Raw genomic sequence first — 21763 nt, forward strand, 5'->3', positions numbered from 1 at the left:
TACAAGATGCCCACTCCGATCTCGTAGTAGCTGTATTTGGCGATAATGATAATTAAAATCAGAATAAAAACAAAGCGAGCAAGAAAAAAAACCGTCCTTGTCAAAGCAAAAAGCTTTATCTGAGACAATAATTCCCATAGAAAGTTGAATTTTTTGACTCGAAAACTCGTATTTCAGTTCCTTTTTTTCGCCAATTTCAAATATCAGTAGTGAAGATTTATCAAAGCGAGCAAGAAAAAAAACCGTCCTTGTCAAAGCAAAAAGCTTTATCTGAGACAATAATTCCCATAGAAAGTTGAATTTTTTGACTTATTTCTGTTCCTATTTTTCGCCAGTTTCAAATATCAGTAGTGAAGATTTATTTGTCCGACTTTTGTCAGCACTAAATGAAAAGCTGTAAAAAATTTAAAAATCCTAATTTAAAACGAAACTGCCAAAGTCAATACCTACCTATATTTATTATTGTGCCTCTATTTTGATGAATTATAATTTGTATTTTATAAAATTTGCGCCATTGATTAAATAGTATAAAATATAGCCTCCCTTGCTGGCATATTGCCTCTGTGAAGACGATTAAATTCTTTAGGATAATTATGTTCATATGCTTTATATTTACTGGGTCGGATAATATCTTGCTAGTATCTTCTGGTGCTTGAAGCTTCGCAATACTTGAGGATTCTGAGGACGGACAAAGCTTTTTAAGATTAATATGGTTAATGGGCGGTTACGCTCATAATCCATTCTGATGTCAGTAATATCCAAAAAAGATTCTGCATTTTTCCGCGTGGCACCTTTTCTGGTTCTGGCTACTGGCATATTAAAACTGGGAAGACTACCTCTTTGGAGTGAGCTCGAAAAGGACACGTCAACCCATCAAATTTAGGTGTGTAAACAGACAGTCTTTTCTTCTAAGAAATATCTTCAAACCATCTGGAACGGGAAACTTTGAAAAAGGGGTTCGTTACCCACCCACTACTGGGATTATCAGGAATATGCTACAAATAGTATAGGCTTAACTTGTTCATAATATTTCAGGGCAGGTGTATCTTCGGTAGCTCCTGGGGTTGTGGTTTTCTTAAATATGAACATTTAACTTACAGTTTTTTTTCTTTTCTTGGGCGAGGCGCCTCCTGAGTTCAAATGTTCGTTCTTAATTAAAAACAGATAAAAAAAGTCTGAGGGGGGCATTTTATCAAGCTTTTAATAAAGAGATGTTTACAATATTATTTCTTATAGGCATAGCCAATGTTAATGATATGATATCCACTGCTGATACTCAGTGTCGATTCAGGAAATGGAAGAATCCTTCTGAAGAGGGGTTTCAATTCAGTTAAACTGGGTCTTCGTGCTGGAAAACCGGATGAGCGAAACAAATTTGAAGTTGATGGATCTCAAGCTTTAAAGCTCTTGAGATATCAATTTTTACCCTTTCTATGTACACCACTTTTCATTCAGAACTTGGAGCTTGAGAGATATGTAGGTAACAGCTTCTTTTTTTTCTCAAATAGGTATTCTATTTGTTTTTTTACCTAGTTGCCTAGTCGTGATATTTCAGTGGCTTTGTAAGTCCAAGATATACCTACACAATCCTCACAATTTTATTTTTGTTTCTCTCCTCCACTGTTTCTGTCAATATGAAGCTTGTGGCTACGACTATGATATACAGACCAAGAGCTTTTAAGTCGACATTTTTACTTTTTTATATTATTAAAATTCATTCTCTCATCTCCTTTTTAAACGGAAGCTTCTAGGAAAAATATTAATTTTATTACCCGTCATTCTATATATTTATGGTGACCAATATGCACTTGCCAATTTTAGTATTGAGGTGAACTAGAGCAATGAGTTGTCACATGATTTAGTTGTAATTATCTCGTGTTTTATGCTCATGTACCTTCCTATCTTTATAATCATAAACAGATGATAGACCACGTTAAAACATCATCGTCAACCGTAAAAAAGATGAAGAACTTCCTAACGTTCAAATTATCAAATTCATTAATGACCTAATGATTAACGACCAAACGACTTTGTCACATGATTTAGTTGTAATTATCTCGTGTTTTATGCTCATGTACCTTCCTATCTTTATAATCATAAACAGATGATAGACCACGTCAAAACATCATCGTCAACCGTAAAAAAGATGAAGAATTTCCTAACGTTCAAATTATCAAATTCATTAATGACCTAATGATTAACGACCAAACGAACCAAGAATTAAAACCAGAAGGAAGTGACCTTTAAACCGCACTCACCACACCGCGGGCCGGAGGTTATAGATAGTTTTTGGTCATTTCAAAACAATCGCATCAAAAGGAAATTAACAAACAATGAGGTGCTAATGTAAGCGCGTACCTAATTAAATGAGCTGTATGAAACCACAAGAGTTTTAAATAAAATGAAGCGAAAACCTTTAACCAGACGAAGACCGCGGTGTAAACTTTTAGTTTACATTTTGGTTGATAAGATACTTTTGATGAAGTCGACTTAGATACCACATTTAGGTTTCGTCATCTGTACCTACTTTATTCCTGATGAAAATTATCATCCATCTAACTATACCCATTGGTTCAATCTGGTAAAAATTGAAAGAAATATGGTAAGCCCCGTAAAAACTTCTTACATATACACCACTGCATTTATTTTCTTTGCCCAATCCTACACTGATGTGTATTAATGGGTTACAAATAGAATAAGTGAAATTACATAAGTACAATATTAATTAAATACAAAGGATGCATTGGGTATAGAGGTAGATCAATGAACTAACACATACAACCCAGAACCTAATGAATATTCAATCTACAATTAAATACAAAGGATGCATTGGGTATAGAGGTAGATCAATGAACTAACACATACAACCCAGAACCTAATGAATATTCAATCTACATAGGTAATTGAATTAATTTTTCAGTTTTGCATAAGAAACACTCGGAAATATCAGCCAACCTTCTGACCTTGTGTTCTTTGAGCTCATGGAACACACCATCGGAAAGTCACAAATGAAATCATCATCCAACAACTTAGTTTGGTCGCTTTGATCAAGAGTTTCAAGAGTCATCGTAACACAACGCTTATCTACACGGATCTTGAATGAGCCAGACCTTGCGGGTTGCGAGATTTTGCCTCACCAGATCATCAAGACGAATCTTTTTGACATCAAGTGATTGATGAGGTTGATGAGACAAACTCGTCACTTCTGAAGATTACATAAATTCCGGGAATTTCAGTTGCGCTTTATCAAGAGTCTGAACTTTTCTAGGTAATAACTTCATCTCATCATCTTGAGTAATCCCATAAATTGCAGGCTTTTCCCATATTCTTCAGCACCAGAATTTAGACGACATTTAAGTATTAATGCAACCTAAAATAAAAATGTCTAGAAACCAGTATACCTAGTATGTACAAGTCTGTGATTCCATATTTCATTTAGCTCTGTTCTTCAGCTGTGTCCGAAACAAAGCCTTCTTTGACATCAAGTGATTGATGAGGTTGATGAGACAAACTCGTCACTTCTGAAGATTACATAAATTCCGGGAATTTCAGTTGCGCTTTATTAAGAGTCTGAACTTTTCTAGGTAATAACTTCATCTCATCATCTTGAGTAATCCCATAAATTGCAGGCTTTCCCCATATTTTTCAGCACCAGGATTTAGACGACATTTAAGTATTAATGCAACCTAAAATAAAAATGTCTAGAAACCAGTATACCTAGGTATGTACAAGTCTGTGATTCCATATTTCATTTAGCTCTGTTCTTCAGCTATGTCCGAAACAAAGCCTTCCTCTAAAGTAGGATTGAAGAGCGTCTTAACTCTGAAATGATCGAATTTATGAACTCTCCTCTTAGTGGAGGTGTCACTCTTTCGCAAATGAAACTAGCTACTAGTGAAGGAGTGTGCGAGGAACACAGGGCTCCTCAAAGAACTAGTGTAAAGACTAGAAACGCCGCATACAAAAGCATCTACAATCACAATAAATTGTAATCCTCTTAGTTCCGAAATATCTTTAGATTTATTGTTTTCTGGGAATGTCCACAATAAATTTATATTTAGATCGCGTCCTGGATATTATTATGTCCTCTCTTGTTTTAAAGTGATTTATCTTTGAGGACCACTACCTATCTCTTGGACTGTGGAGTAGGATCTTAATCTTAACCCTTTGGTCTTCAACAACTTCGCCAATTTCAATAAAATGAATTAATTATGATGTCAGACGGGTTGCAGACCATTAATGTCACTAGGATATGACAGTAAGTAACTTTCTTACTGATCCAGATGCTATGAATCATTATGAAGATCGCCTTTACCGAGGTACGTAATTACTTTGATGAGGTCTTAGTCAATAATGTACTCGTATATTACCAGGTACTTGCAACTGGAGCAAGTTTAAATGGTCGCAAATGGTAATTCAATATACAACCATTGAATGGATGAATGGTAAGTATACTTATTGCAGTTGAACCCGAGAATTTTATTAACATGACCTTTTTACATACAGGAGAAGATCTACTGCAATGAGTTTTCAGTTCACAGATTGCGAAATAGGATGCATGATATGACGTTTCAGATCTTTGATTATAAACTACAAGGTGTAGTTTAAGTAGGGTGTGTAGAGAATAATTTTGTTGTCATTAGTAGTTATTACAAATAATAAATTTTCACAGTTCCTCAAGATATACCCTTTCAAAGCGTTTATCGGACCAATAAAATGTTCCATTTCAAGGTCACAAAATTCGAGACAAACGACCTTGGGCAAAGTTTTCCGAGATTCTCATCGACATTTTTTTGCCTTCAGCAAATTATGAGGTGTTGAGATGGCAGAAAAACCGGAGATAATTGCCCATTGGCGCCTGAAATTATGGAATCTATGCATACTGTTTAAAAGGTAGGTAATGCAAATAAATTTATTATGAAGTTCATTAAAAAAATTCCATTTCAAAATTTCGAAATCTCGCCCGTTCTGAAACTATAGGATCCCTGATGAAAGGTTTGAAAATGTCTTGAACAGATTCTACTTCTTTGACTGACGTTTTGTTCTCTTATCCTGAATTTTCTATCTCAAATTTCTCCTTACTTTGGACTGAGAAACTTTAGTTCTAAATCTAATTCCAAGAGAGATTCCTTTTAATAGTACCGAGGTACTTCACAACTTTCTTGTTCTTATCTACTAGGTCGTTTTTAAATCTCCTTTAATCTAGTTCTTCGTCAGTATAAAATTACTCTCATCTGCCAAGAAGTTCAGTGTTTTAGAGCAACTAATCACTCCGAACTTTCAGTAATTGAAAGGGTTAACGGTTGAATAATTTATAGGTAGATTAAATTTATTATTAAAGAAGACCTCATTATTTCCCGTTGCCAGTTGACCTGAGTGACCTGCTGGGGATTATAAAACAGTAGGTGTTTTAGTAAACAAAGTGAGTGAAATAAAATAGAGGTGTGAAGAACTTTAAGCTGTTCTGAACTGTATCAGAATCTTATTTACAGAATCTTGTGATCCATTTCTCATTTGCCACTTCTGTTTTTTCATCAAACATTGAGTTTAATGCTGTACTTCTCTTCTATTTTTGTCACTAAGTCACAAGGTCTATAAGACCTTGTTTAGACAGCGAAAGTAAAGGGACTTTTCCTTCTCATTCTTGCAGGAGATAAACAAGGTAGGTATATTCAGAAGCAACGTGGTTATACTAATTTTTGGAATTTCACTTACACATAGAAAGCTACTGGTCCCAATCGATAATATCAGTCAGATCATGAGATGTGGAATCACTAGAAAAGTAGAAAACATTTCATACTGGCATGCAGAAAGGTATGTTGAGTACCAGTGTTACAACTACTTCTACTTGTTAACACTGATTGGTTTCCTCACAAGATTATTAATCTCATTACCATTATTTCCTATTCGGACGAGTTCGGTTTCTAATCATGCTTCCCTGACTGCTAGAACGCAATCAATAGGTCAAACTAATAAAATAATAGAAATAGGCAAAACGCGAGAGAACACAGTCCTAATGACTATAAAGTCAGACTTCCATACTTAGTATATTGAATGTGAATGAATCGAAAAGATGAGGAAGAATAAAGAAAATGAGGTGTTAAGAAAGACGAAGAAGAATATTCAGAAGAGAGAAATGAGAAATGAGGTGTTAAAAAAAACGAAAAAAAAAATTCAAAAAAAAGAAAAGAAAAAAGAAAAAAAAAAAAAAAAAAAAAAAAAAAACGAAAAGAGTAGAGCTATTTTTCATATAAAGTTCTGATGAGCTGAAAAAGAAATTGCCGAAACACCACATTAAAGGATACTAGTATATTACAACCAAGGAAGGTATTCAGTCTTGACAGAATCAAATGCCCAACCTTTCGTGATTTCAAGGGCAATAACATCGGCCATAGACCGCTTTGAAGAGAATCTCCGTCCAATATTTCGGAGAAGAGGCCGCTTCAGAACTACTGCACATTAAAGAAAGTTCCAACGCTGCAACAATGTTCGCAACGGCCGCGCGGAGCGGTTAAGACAAAAGTCCTGGGCGACACCCACTCGCGCGACCATTAAATATCAATTAATATTACAATGCCCGTCCATAACTTATGTTAATGCAGGGCGCGTCACTTCAAGCGCATAAAGCGCAGCGAGGGAATAAACAATTTGAATTTCTGATGCTATTATCAACACCGCCACGGCACCGCTGCTCCGTCGAGTGACAATTCGGGACATTAAGATGATTTGCGCGAGGATGCAGTTGAGGTTGTACCAGACTCGGGTGATGCATGAGGTTGCATTCTCGGTGCAATGGACTCGATGCAAAGGACGAGATGCAGTGGAAGTGAAATAATTGCGGAGCTCTCTGTGAAAACATTGCAGACTGCAGAGTTATATTTTGTAAAAACATTTGCGGGCCCTCTCTGAAAATCATTATAGAGTCCTTGTGAAAAATTGTCACCAAGTAAATGGTATTATGTACCTACATAGAAACACTTCCTCTCGGGTGTGGAATTTTTCCAGCTCTTGCTAAACGTGGGCGATTGCGTGGTACGGGTACCTGATTACTCTATCTACGTGACTATTTCCCATGACAATATTAAAACGATATCAATTAATATAGCTAATATCGGCCATTTTTCATCACTTACGTTAGATCAATTCCTGTCCTAACGTGGTTTTGTTACAGATTTGATATTTTCAAGAAAACTAGCAGCTCTAGTGTTTTATGAAGCTGAAGAAGTTCCAATCGTCGTAACGTGCTAGAAATAAAGCCACAATCTAGCTGTCCGCTCTAAGGTGAAATTTCTACAGAATATACCAATTCACCACAGAGTCTTGGAAGATCATGTTTCATTGTACGATGTGACATGTGTACAAACAAATTTAAATGAATTCAAAAAGTGTACTATCCTTCCAATCGTCGTAACGTGCTAGAAATAAAGCCACAATCTAGCTGTCCGCTCTAAGGTGAAATTTCTACAGAATATACCAATTCACCAGTCACCACAGAGTCTTGGAAGATCATGTTTCATTGTACGATGTGACATGTGTACAAACAAATTTAAATGAATTTTATTCAAAAAGTGTACTCTAGTTGGGTACTATCAGACGCAAAAATACCAGCGTATCAAGAATCCCATGGTTGTTGACTTTGATGACATGTAGGCAAGAGCGGATCAACATGGAAATCGGTGATAAAAATCCGATGTCTCAATGATGGTCAGATCGATCTACATTCTTACTACAATGAGTCGGTTCTTTGAATGTTTTACTTTTACCTAGGAGTCCAAGGTGTGTCCTTTCCAGCAATCATTTCGAACAAAGCAAATATTTTCTTTAATGGGTATTCTATAGGTAACCGGAAGATGAATAGGCATGTGCTACACACACGTGGTATGTCTATTTATGTAGATATGGCCAGATACCGTCTGGTTCAAAATGATACATACCTATATTCCTATAAATTATAAATAGAACGCTTTTAGCTATTAGGTACCTACTTTTACAGATGGATCAGTGGCATTACTAGAAATAATCGATCTAGTAGACACAACATGGTTCTTGAAATCAAGTTCTAAATTTCATTTATTTTCTGTTAAGATCTATGATCAATCTACCCAGTATCTCTGGCTGGGCTTAATTCCGTGAATGATATCCGGATCCTCATTCATTTTAAACAACCGCGAAAAAGTAAAATTCGGGCTAGTTTGTCTTGATTTCTCAGTTTCTTTTTTGGTGATTTTTCAAAAAGACTTCCACGGTGTTCAAGAATCTAGTCTGACATACCCACAAGATGAAAGACTTGACCGTGACACTGAAGTTTCAACCTTCAAAAATAACAACACTTCATCATCAATTTCCGATCCCTCAATAGAACACCGTTGTTCTGCCATAAGTTTCAAATACACCTATACAAACCTCACGGATGAGTGTTTCAGCACTTCCATCGGTAGCGATGAAACTGTTACATTGACAGTTTGGAGCTTGTGCCATATAGCATACCCTTTTCGTACTATCTCCTTCATCAGATGGAGCGGGGAGAGACACAATATTTTCTTCATATTTATCTAGATTTCTTTTTCTTTTGCAAACATTGGCGTTTTCTTTTCAACTCCCTCAAGACTTCTGTCCAGGCTAATTATTATGCACGCGGTCATTGCATTAATTACATGGAGTTGTTCATCAATCCTGTCTTGTCTTGTTGACTTTGCATCAGTTTCGCCTTGGACAGACAAGTCAGCTATTCCGCCTTTGATTTACAATGTCACCTACAACCATAGACAAGTATTGAACTTCAGATGGTAATATAGGTTACGAAGAATCTATACCATCTGAAGTAATAGCAGGAGGAAAAAGAAGTGGAAATGAGATATCGCAAGACTGGACTTACGATACCTAAGTCTTTAGTAGTCTATTGTAAGTCAATATTGTATCTTCTGGCTCCGAACGGGCAACATTGGAATGATAGTAAATTCGCGTGATCCTCATTTCTCTAACAAGATGTTCAAATTGTTACAGATAAATCCGCTGCATTTGTGAAGAAAATTACGAGATGTAAAATGTAAATGAGCACGGACTCTTTGTATCTTACATCTCGCAGGCAAATGCTCATGCTTGTCGATGTTGATACGCTACGTAAAGAATTAGATCCAAACTTTATCTTATCTGCACTCATTGTATACACTCGGGACGCTACTTCTTCTGCCAATCGATAAACAAAACGTTACGTCCACTTTATCTTCAGACTAATTAGTGATCGCTGCATGTTCTTGGTGGATCAGGGGTAGCCAAACATGAATCGCACATCTATTGAAATGGTTAAGAGTTTCGTGCAGAATACTCGTAGGTTGGCTGTTATTGCAGGCAAGTGATTCCCAATTTAAGGCCGGCCACTAACGGTCCGTCTGGCGGACAGACCTGGGTCTGTTAGACCGCCACAACCGACGCGGCGGTATGACAGACGTAAGTCTGACGGACCTAGATCTCTCTAACAGTCGGCGAGTAAGTGACTCTAAAGTCTACATCAAAACCACACTTTACATAATATAAAAGCGTAAAAGGTACAAACATTCAGTAGTATAGCAATAAGTGTCTACATAAAAGCACCAAATAACAAAGCACGGAATCCAAAAAGTCCAACATCACCGATATTTCTACAGAACAAGACGACATGAACCATGGACCTTTAGCTAGATGACCACAAGATGAAGGCGTCACTTATCTGAACCAAACTGCGCGTCTCTTTGAACGTGCCAAGATCTTGTCTATTGGCAAAACTAGAACACTTGTGATTAATTGAATATTAAGGACGAATCACCCTGCGAGAGAGACCATCAGTGAAATGTCAGCCCATGTAACGTGTCTGCATAAACAGAATAGACCAGATAAGATAAATAATGAAATTGTTACGAGCTCGCATGCCTGATCTCCCCCTCAATCAAACTGGATAACATATTATAACACTTAGACAAAAAGTCCGGCCGAACACTGAGCCTAACTATTTTCTCGATTCTGTTGAGACCTCTGTGGTCGAGTGGTCACTGAATCCCAACCTAGAGGTGCTGGGTTCCAATCCCAGGCAGGGCGGAAATTTTCTAACCAAAATTTTCAATCTTGGATAGGCATGGTTGTAAAAGAATGTGTCTTGAAGTAATGAAGGCGGTACGATCGTTTTAAAAACTCTAACAATAATTGAGAGATTTTTCTCTAGGCAGGGCGGAAATTTTCTAACCAAAATTTTCAATCTTGGATAGGCATGGTTGTAAAAGAATGTGTCTTGAAGTAATGAAGGCGGTACCGAGGTAATCGTTTTAAAAACTCTAACAATAATTGAGAGATTTTTCTCTGTTGAGGGAAAGAGCTTCATAACTATCAATTTTTGTCCTCTAGATATTTCCTGCCCTGAAGAACAGAGAGCAGGTGTGATAGTCTGTGAGGAAATGAACAATTTAGGACAATAGATGATACATATCTATTTTGTTCCACAGCTACGCAATTTGTGTAATATTGCAACAGCTATTCTTGTTGCTGTGTGATTAAGTGCTCTGTTCTCTACATCTTTTTGCATTGACGCTTTGCACAGGTCCAACCTGCTTCCAGGCAGAACCGTAATCATAATCATTAGTCACTGTACTTCATGAGATTATCACAATATCTTCCACTTTGCCGTACAATTAAACCTTATTGTTATACATTTTAATCATCTCAAGGTCGTTTTGAATGTCAATGCCATTTTGTATTGATTCCAATACTTACTGCGAGTTTTCTCCATCACCTTTTACTTTTCTCTTCCACCTATTCATATGCTTGCCAGGTATGGTGATTTGTCCAAACGAACTATAATAATCAATCAAGAAAAAGTAAAAATTCGAAATTTTTTACAAAGTTTCAAGAACTTTCACTTACAAGTCAACAATCCTGAGGTTTAGGAGGAAAACGTTTGCTGACTAACAGATTATAAATAGGGTATTTATTATTCTCAGAAACAAATCAATTCCTATAACCTTGTATTGAGAGGAATAATCAATGACCATATAACCCCCACCCTTCTCGCCACGAACCTGAAGTCACAACATAAATCTAGATTAAATAATAGACACCTAATGAAACTGTTTCTTCAAATTGATTTGTGAACAAACGACGACATTTACGACTTCAAGGTGTTTCTTTCTAACATTTCATTATTGTTATTTTTATTGCCTCCGTGAAATTATGCAAGTAGCTTTAGGTTTTTTTGTTCGGACTGAAAAATGACATTTGAATCTGACGCTCACGCAATGAGGTAACGTTGGGTACACGATAATCAATCTACTTAAATATCAAATACTCATGTGACATCTATGAAGCTTAGCGTAGATCATTGAAGACTAGACTCCTGACTTCTGATGGTTATGCTCTGGATCAGTGGTCTTCAAACTGGAGAGAAAAGTATTGAAGATTACATAATTATGTGTTTTAGAAAAGCTTGAACAACATTTTTTGACATTTTGATAAAATAGATCAGACTGAGAGTCATAATAGGAAAATAAAAATTACTCAAATAGTCTTTTCAATTTCAGGTTTATTGGCATTCTCCCAGTTTTCGAGAGAGCCAGAGTTCCTCAAGTTTAAACAGGGTGAGAAGCACTTGAGCGCGGATTTCTGTTATAATACCCTAAACTAATAAAATATCATCAATAACTCGATTTTTATGGGAAAAGAAATCAATAAAATATTCGAGATACATATTTCGTTGATGAGTTAAAACTGAACTGGATTTTGACCGAGGGTGATTTGTAGATATTATTTATGACGCTCCACTAAGGTTTTAACTAGAAGGAATTTGACTTTTCGAATAATAAAACCGGCACGTGTTCTGAGAACCAGGGGATGCATCAGGGTTAACTTTGGCGGCGTGGGTGTTTTCGTTGGTGATTTGTAGATATTATTTATGACGCTCCACTAAGGTTTTAACTAGAAGGAATTTGACTTTTCGAATAATAAAACCGGCACGTGTTGTGAGAACCAGGGGATGCATCAGGGTTAACTTTGGCGGCGTGGGTGTTTTCGTCCACAAAAATTTCCTCGATGTTCTCATCGATGTTATTGAAGTTAATTAGAATGCGACCATGATTGTAAAGGTTAACTTTGAATCTAAATTTGTCAATAGCATGAGAAGATGAAGTCTGCAGTGTACAATACGAGCTCAAAATACCTACACACAGCGACAGACAAAAAGAGGATAAAAAAGTATTTAGTTGAAGCTATAAAATCTGTAAACAAGGTTTTACTTTTAAAAATCTCTCGCATGCAAAAAAAGTTCGTCCCAATAAAGACATTATTATTAAATTGATCAAATTAAGATTAAAGACATTGGCGATGTGCAATATCGATGGCAAAGTGTAGGCAGTGATGTTCCAATAAATGGAATTTATTCAAGGTGAACCAATCTTACAATCAGGCAAGAGGAAGAGAGGACACACAGAAATGTGGATCATTGGAGCAAGAAATATTGGCTAAAATGTTGGCACCAAATCCCGGAGGTCTGCTAGAAGTATATACACCTCCGCAGGTCACCAAATGTGAGGACCTCAGTGAGATATTTTTATTTATTTGAAGATTGAAGATAGCCGATAAATAATGGTTTGGAAACGTTGATATAATAAATAAGATAAATAAGTAAAAATCAATAGACCTTTCCATTTCTACAATGTTCGTTTCAGGAAATGCTCTCACATACGAGAACGATGAGAGTGACATATCAAACTTTGGGAGGCCTTGGATTTTTGACTGGTGGGTCTTCCTTAGAAGGAACAGATTTTATGGTCTTGCTAATGGCTCCTACTTAACATTAATAACTTCTAATTCTTTTATTATCAACTCTAGTGGCCGATATACTGCGGTAAATAGATCGACAGATGATACGTAGATCGATACCATGGCGGTAAATATGGAAATAATAAAAGCATAGATAAAAAAAGGCTTAAAACAATAATTTTGGTAAAACTTTGTAATTTTATGAGATGTGACTGGACCCTAAACTAATAAAATATCATCAATAACTCGATTTTTATGGGAAAAGAAATCAATAAAATATTCGAGATACATATTTCGTTGATGAATTAAAACTGAACTGGATTTTGACCGACACGAAACACCAGAAGGAAATCAAGCTTGGTGTATTGATAGGGCGTTACATAACCAGAATTGGAATTTGGTGTGCAATTTATGTAGCTTTCAAGGACCAAACCAATCGCACTGTGAGGTTGAATCCTAATGATGGGGTTGATGTAGGTAGATATAATTATGTTTATCTAGGAACGATTCAATTATGATTGATAATCCATCGAGCAGGAGTAAAGGATTTACCTTGATGAATTCAACCTGTCCATAGCTGCCACGTCATGGTATGAAGGTGAGGATTGAAGACCGCCCGAGTTAATTATTCCAATTATACAGGTGATAAAACCCGGCCAGTTAATGATATAGCAATGAGGAGCAACGAATATTAGCCAGAAGTTTTATATCGCTGCCGCAATAGCAGGATACGGCCTATGTGGAGTTTACACGGAAAGGTCGCGTGTAATTACTTTGTTTATCTAAAAATTCTCGTAATTTACAAGAAAATTAGCATGAATGTCCTTAAAAACTAAGGGGAGCATCTGAACAGGTTTAGTATATTTTCAGAAATATGAATGGTTAATTAAGTTAGTAACAAGCAAGTGGAAACTATCATGGAGTAAGCCAATTAACCAATCTGGCCTGATAAGGAAAACCAACAAAATTGGTTTTTCAAAAATTCCAAAGGATTCTATCTTGACATTCCCAATATTATAAAATAGGTACCTATTTCACCAAGCAGGTGGATTCATATTTTGCTAATATGAATACTGCTAAGTACATAAATCGGTTAGTTGGTTCCAGTAGTAATAATACCCACACCCTTAGCGTCTGCTCGGATGCAATTTTAAAATGTTCCATTTCAAGGTCACAAAATTCGAGACAAACGACCTTGGGCAAAGTTTTCCGAGATTCTCATCGACATTTTTTTGCCTTCAGCAAATTATGAGGTGTTGAGATGGCAGAAAAACCGGAGATAATTGCCCATTGGCGCCTGAAATTATGGAATCTATGCATACTGTTTAAAAGGTAGGTAATGCAAATAAATTTATTATGAAGTTCATTAAAAAAATTCCATTTCAAAATTTCGAAATCTCGCCCGTTCTGAAACTATAGGATCCCTGATGAAAGGTTTGAAAATGTCTTGAACAGATTCTACTTCTTTGACTGACGTTTTGTTCTCTTATCCTGAATTTTCTATCTCAAATTTCTCCTTACTTTGGACTGAGAAACTTTAGTTCTAAATCTAATTCCAAGAGAGATTCCTTTTAATAGTATCCTTTGTCCGTGAGGCAACCTATTGTTGAGCAGGAAGGTGGCTGTTAAGCATTTCTCTCTAATTAGATATTGATATGAATTTATGAATCGATCCAAAGTTCGTCTCTTGTCTTCACTCAATCAAACTCTGTTTACATATTATGTTCACACCTCCGCAGGTCACCAAATGTGAGGACCTCAGTGAGATATTTTTATTTATTTGAAGATTGAAGATAGCCGATAAATAATGGTTTGAAACGTTGATATAATAAATAAATAAAAATCAATAGACCTTTCCATTTCTACAATGTTCGTTTCAGGAAATGCTCTCACATACGAGAACGATGAGAGTGACATATCAAACTTTGGGAGGCCTTGGATTTTTGACTGGTGGGTCTTCCTTAGAAGGAACAGATTTTATGATCTTGCTAATGGCTCCTACTTAACATTAATAACTTCTAATTCTTTTATTATCAACAGACTCTAATGGCCGATATACTGCGGTAAATAGATCGACAGATGATACGTAGATCGATACCATGGCGGTAAATATAAAGTTAGGGTAAAAGAACACTCAAATAAGCATCATTCAATAGGATAAGGAAAGTCGTGTGATGTTCACACCAGATTTTTTTTTTTAAGTTCGGTTAATGCTTACAGGATCTTAAAATATCCTCGAAATTTCCTCTATGTGATATATTGTGATATATAATGTACCTCTTCCTCGGTAGTAGTATCCCTGTCTGTCAAGCGAGAGACCGGTTCGAATCTCGGACACAAAAAGCCCACTCCGAGGGGCAATCAGCCCTAAAAAAAGGTGAAATTTTTAAAATTCTAGATTTATTGTTAAGTGTAATCATATTCCAATATTTAGTTAGTAATATGCATAGTGAAATTCGTTTACAATAAATACCGGTGTCACGATGTGTCCATATATATAACTAATTGTATTGACAAATTCAGCCCGTTGTTCATGTATGGCTTCCGTTCAATCCTGTAGAAATAACTAGACTAATTTATGTACAAAATTGACCAGACAGGCAAGGCCGTAAATCTCCCTTATTAAAACCACGTGGTTAAGAAGTCACCTCTAATGATGGACTACGCCGGGATTAGATTGAATGAAGGAACTATCATTTAACTTAATAAGCTGGACGAGTCACTTGAGCGAATTTCTGATTCTCACGGAGCAGAGGCTTGATTAAGTTGTATTTAATAGTAGGCACAGGCAGGTCTGTAGCGCTATAGGTGATAGTGTCACTATCTTGGTGCCTCATTAGACACCGGTGAACATCTTCTTTCAGCTCAGCACTCCTGAACTTTGTCATTATCCTTACAGTCCAACAGAGACAAAACGTTATCACGTTGTTTCAAATTATTTCTGCTGGTCAAACAAGTTGTCAAATTAGCTCCAAAGTACCTATTAGGGTTAGGTAGAGCGCGTAAATCAAAATAATCGCGACATGTAGGGAAAAAAAGCTCGTTGGGATCCAAAACTCAATGAGTTTTTGATTCAAGATCCACCCACCAACAGTTATAAATTAGAATTATTGCCATTTCGAAATGATGATTCTATGACTCTTCTTTTTATTGAATAATTTATTATGTTTGCTTTTTATAGGAATTTTCATCAGGAGATGAACTTGTTAGATCCAGCGGTTTCCAAACCTGGAAAGCAATTTGAGTTGTGTTGGACATGAATGCTAGTCGTAATTGATGTTCCCCGATTAAAATATGCGATAAATTTTATGACTTGACTTGAACTTTGACCACCAGCCTTCAGAGCCAAAGTCCACCGTGCTAACCACCAAACCACTGAGGTTGGTGAACCTGTTTCATCTGCGAAATCATGGATGATATATTATGGATGCAACGCGCAGAACTTCAGGGGCTAAGTTCCACAGTTCCATTTGTCTGAGTTGAATAGATTTCCTGTTTTTTAATCTCCTAGTCGGCTTTAGGCCTCTTTCAACTGTTTATTAGGAATTGGGAACCACCAGGCTTGAAATGTATCATCTTCGTTACACATACTCGTATTTACCAAGTTCAAGAAAAAAAGTAAAAAAATAAAATAAAAAAAATTCCAAGTTGTCTCTTCCTTTCATTTCCATGTTTGAGATGCAGACCTAAACAACTCCATATTAGATGATTGAGAGGAAAACGCCAGTCTGGAATTACAACAAACCAGAGCAACTTTTGCAAAACGAGGCAGTAATTAAAATTGCTCAGAGGAAATTCCTAACGCAATGTCATAATACGTCATGCATGTGATCTAATGTGTAGGAGTCCAGAGGGAAGGGTGGGGGATGAGGCAAATACCAAAGGTGGAAGCATTTCCTGTAGATGATTGGCTATCAGTTGGAAAGTTCTGCCAAACAACCGTCGTACTCAACTTCAGAAGTCTAAACTACAAACATGTGATAAAGAAAATGATTTCAATAATTTGCTTCAAGCTAGAAGCAATCCCCCCTGATATTGCTGTAATACCTATGAGAGAAAGATGCTTGGAGCCGCCTTCCTGCTTAACAGCAGGTTACCAATATGACAATTGACAAAGGATACCTACTGAAACTAATGGTTCACAGTAATAGATAAAATACAAGAAGAGTTGGAGATTTCAAATGAACTTAACTTTGTCCTCACTATTTGGAGGTGTTGATTGAACCCAAACAAGCTGGGCCCGTCCCTCCGGGAATTTTTTAGCCCGTAGTTTATTCGATCGTGATTAGAGAAAATCAGTACCTATGTACCTACCTAATTTGTTTAATATTCAGTTTATTATCATTCTTGATTTGATTTTTCGATTTTACTTTCATGTAATGTTTTAAAATCAAGACTAGAGCCTGTTCTCCCTTTATTCCTTTAAGTCTCCCATCCATTTATTGGCCTTGCTTAACATAGGTGACGTTAAAACCGGTTTTAAAATAACGACTCAAGTGTTATCTAAAACTTTCTCGCTTTAAGTTCATAGGTCATCGCGACAAATTTCAAGATCAGAGCTCATTTGTGTGAGAAAATGTGAAAAAAATCCCCCAAAAACCAGTTTTTTTTTTCTTTTTTTTTGTTTTGTTTTGGCTTTTTGGTTCTCTGGACAAAATTTGCACCACCACTTTCGTGTTCCTGGTAAAAAGACCTTTAATTTGATATATAGGTCGACTTGATTTTACTTTCATGTAATGTTTTTTTTTTTTTTATTATTATTTTAGTTTCATACTATGGGGTCAGACACACAGACAGACGACACCGAAGCGAATACAATAGCCCGTCCCTTATACCTTTTTTTTATTACTATGGTAATAATAAAGGAAGGACGGGCTAAAAAGGCATAATCACATGATTTGCACACAGTCAGTCACAACCCAGACTCACAGAGTTCACCATTGCTTCTACCGTACTGTATAGCCTGAAGCCTAGTCCTTCAGAACAACCCCCCTGTAACGCACAACCTAGACCTTCACGCTATAGAAGTTACTGAACTTGGTGACGCTATCAGACGAACAAGTATTCTATCGCAGTACCTAATTAACTATCTGAAATCAACTTGAACCTGAATATTACTCTAAATTACTGAACTCTAAATTAAATTGTTCAGATGATCGTGAAAATCCAGATTTTCTTGAACTTGTCACATCCCGCGTAGACAAAATCGGCGTGTCATGTCTGAAAACTTGATCTGGATGTGGTTTCATTAGCACAATGATTAAGTAGTCAATTCAGAACAGGTAAAAATACAACTTCCCCATTGTTCTCTGGAAATTATTCGGGCCATATTGATCTCTGATGGATTTCATTCTAAGGGAATGTAAAAGAATTGACTCATCATCTCTAATGAAGAAAAACATAACTACATACAAGAAAAAGAAGAAAAATGTTAACTGATTGATTTTATACTGTGTCGTATGGCAAATCTGTATCAGAGCAGTTCGTTAAACACATTTAAATTGTTTCCCTCAGGGTGTCAAACTCAACAATCAAAATCAAATTAAAGGTGACATTCTTAAAACCATTATTGAAGTATAGTTGCAGAAATGATGATTCAGTTCTTGAACTACGAGTACACTGATGTACGAGTATTTGGAATAGAGTGGGGAATATACCCTGTTTATACTGGTAGAATGACACTGAAAAGTGCCTTTACTCCCACAGGCAATGCTTCTACTTCCCTCCCAAAATCCCAATCTACAATCGAGATTAGGTTACTCTTCAGTCTGTCTCTGTCTCTCTGCAATTCTCCTCCACATTAAGTTCAATGAAGAAGAAGGCTTAATGAGACTCTTCTATAATATTTATAGTCTTCCTATGTTGACAATCCAGGTATAATAACACTAAGTATTTAACAAAACAGACCAACCTGTTCTTGAGTGTTCGACAAAAGCTTTACTTGCACTAGTCATCAAAATGAATAGCAAATCAATATCGGGTAATTATTCCACTTTATTGGTGGGAATATTATATTTATTTGAGCAATTATTTGATTCCCCTATTGCATTCAATGAGTGTATCGGAGTTATTCAATAATGGCTTCATAGTCTTGAAACAAGTTCATCATAACAAGAGTACTATCTCCTTATATTTATGATCATCATTACGGCTACAAGCAGCATGTCTGGAGAGCGGCTCAAGCAATTTTTTTCCTCTCCAAGAATGTGTGATTTGTTTTTCTTTTAATTTTATATCAAAAAGTCCAAAGTTCATCATAACAAGAGTACTATCTCCTTATATTTATGATCATCATTACGGCTACAAGCAGCATGTCTGGAGAGCGGCTCAAGCAATTCTTTTCCTCTCCAAGAATGTGTGATTTGTTTTTCTTTTAATTCTATATCAAAAAGTCCAACCAAATCTCAAATTATTTGTGTTAAAGAAGAGCTTTTTCACAACTTTTGTGGATATTACAGCACTTAATTTTACAATATCTCAAAAAGGAAGTTGAGGTGTGAGGTACCTATTGTAGGTACATGTCATGTTCTAAGACTTTCCAGGAATCCTCCTGTTGAACATCTTAAGATGGTGAAATGCCTGGACGGAGAAAGCGAGGAAGTCCGAGAAGTGTTTAGGAAGACATCCTGGAATTGGTGAGGATGAGAAGTCACATGGAATTGAAAGAACTGGCATCAGACAGCGACGCATTCAGAGCTGCAGTCACATCAGTTTTGGTCACCAACGTTCACGTTGAAGACCATCAATGAATTGTTTTATTGATTTTCACTATGTATTCTCAAATTAATTAGTTATTTAGGTAGGTACATACAATGAAATGGAAACTCAAGCTCAGAAGCTCAGAGCTTCTTATTTTTTTTTATTTTTTTTTTTAGAAACTAATGGTTCACAGTAATAGATAAAATACAAGAAGAGTTGGAGATTTCAAATGAACTTAACTTTGTCCTCACTATTTGGAGGTGTTGATTGAACCCAAACAAGCTGGGCCCGTCCCTCCGGGAATTTTTTAGCCCGCAGTTTATTCGATCGTGATTAGAGAAAACCAGTACCTATGTACCTACCTAATTTGTTTAATATTCAGTTTATTATTATTCTTGATTAGATTGTTTGATTTTACTTTCATGTAATGTTTTTTTTTTTTTTATTATTATTTTAGTTTCATACTATGGGGTCAGACACACAGACAGACGACACCGAAGCGAATACAATAGCCCGTCCCTTATACCTTTTTTTTTATTACTATGGTAATAATAAAGGAAGGACGGGCTAAAAAGGCATAATCACATGATTTGCACACAGTCAGTCACAACCCAGACTCACTGAGTTCACCATTGCTTCTACCGTACTGTATAGCCTGAAGTCTAGTCCTTCACAACAACCCCCCTGTAACACACAACCTAGACCTTCACGCTATAGAAGTTACTGAACTTGGTGACGCTATCAGACGAACAAGTATTCTAACGCAGTAATTAACGATCTCAAATCAACTTGAACCTGAATATTACTCTAAATTACTGAACTCTAAATTAAATTGTTCAGATGATCGTGAAAATCCAGATTTTCTTGAACTTGTCACATCCCGCGTAGACAAAATCGGCGTGTCATGTCTGAAAACTTGATCTGGATGTGGTTTCATTACCTTCTGATTGAGTAGTCAATTCAGAACAGGTAAAAATACAACTTCCCGATTGTTCTCTGGAAATTATTCGGGCCATATTGATCTTTGATGGATTTCATTCTAAGGGAATGTAAAAGAATTGACTCATCATCTCTAATGAAGAAAAACATAACTACATACAAGAAAAAGAAGAAAAATGTTAACTGATTGTATCAGAGCAGTTCGTTAAACACATTTTAATTGTTTCTCTCAGGGTGTCAAACTCAACAATCAAAATCAAATTAAAGGTGACATTCTTAATATCGTGGAACGAAGGGGAATTATTACGGGGAACGAAGGGGAATCGTGGAACGAAGGGGAACAGTCATCTTGGAATCAAAATTTATTTGGTTTTATGTCAAGAACAAAATAACATTATTGCAATATGAGTTTATTTATTGTTAACTATAATAACTAATCAAAAAGTCAGCTTCTTTAGTTTCACTTGATCTGGTTGCACTTCAAATTTGTGTTTAGATAACAGTAATCTCTAGTATCAACATTGGTTGGTTTAGATGTCTGTATTACCATGTGTATTGGTGGAGATGTCTGAATAACAAATCTTACTTTTCATTGGTGGAGATGCCTGAACTAGCATTTGTATTGGTGGAGATGTCTCTACTACAATTTGTATTAATCTGAGCTGGAATTGTTTGAGCTCAATCTTAACATTGTACTAGGATCATGGAAATTAGAACTCGCTCTGAGTAATTAAATCATAGCAGGATAGGAATTGAAATGTCCATTCTTAAAACCTGAATGACTAAATTCTTGCTACTTGTACAGGAATTTGCAAGCTTCTTGTTTTCCTGGTTTCACTAGTTGGGCAAAGCTCTCTTGTTATCTCCATCATACATTATTCTAGTACTTCTAGTTATGACTGATAACAGTTATAACTGATAACACGATTAACATCTCGAAACCTTTTTTTTGTCAATTTCTTTTCCTTCGGTCCAAGATCCTTATCAAGGGAAGGTGGCTGTTAAGCATTTCTCTCTAATTAGATATTGATATGAATTTATGAATCGATCCAAAGTTCGTCTCTTGTCTTCACTCAAACTCTGTGTACATATGTAGTATGATGTACCTATACCTAATACACGGATGAACATAAAAAATTAAGAAATAAAATTTGATCCAGGGTGGGGTCAATGCCTGTGGCATTTTCTACATGAAAAGACTGCCGTCAGAATTATTATATCAAGCTGGAGATGCCTGTATTACCATTTGTATTAGTGCAGATGTCTGAGCTACCATTTGTATTAGTGGAGATGTCTGTACTACCATTTGTATTAGTGGAGATGCCTGTTTTACCATTTGTATTGG

The 21763-nt window shown here is 36.2% G+C and overlaps 1 protein-coding gene across 1 annotated transcript in view; it reads right to left on the minus strand.

Annotated features, from left to right (window-relative positions):
- The window catches only part of LOC103508921 (MDS1 and EVI1 complex locus protein EVI1-A), a 166368-nt gene that overhangs the window by 57731 nt on the left and 86874 nt on the right, over positions 1-21763 (minus strand). The window lies entirely within an intron of this gene.

Source organism: Diaphorina citri, unplaced genomic scaffold, assembly GCF_000475195.1.
Source record: "Diaphorina citri unplaced genomic scaffold, Diaci psyllid genome assembly version 1.1 scaffold2, whole genome shotgun sequence".
In the NCBI taxonomy this organism is placed as follows: Eukaryota; Metazoa; Arthropoda; class Insecta; order Hemiptera; family Psyllidae; genus Diaphorina; species Diaphorina citri.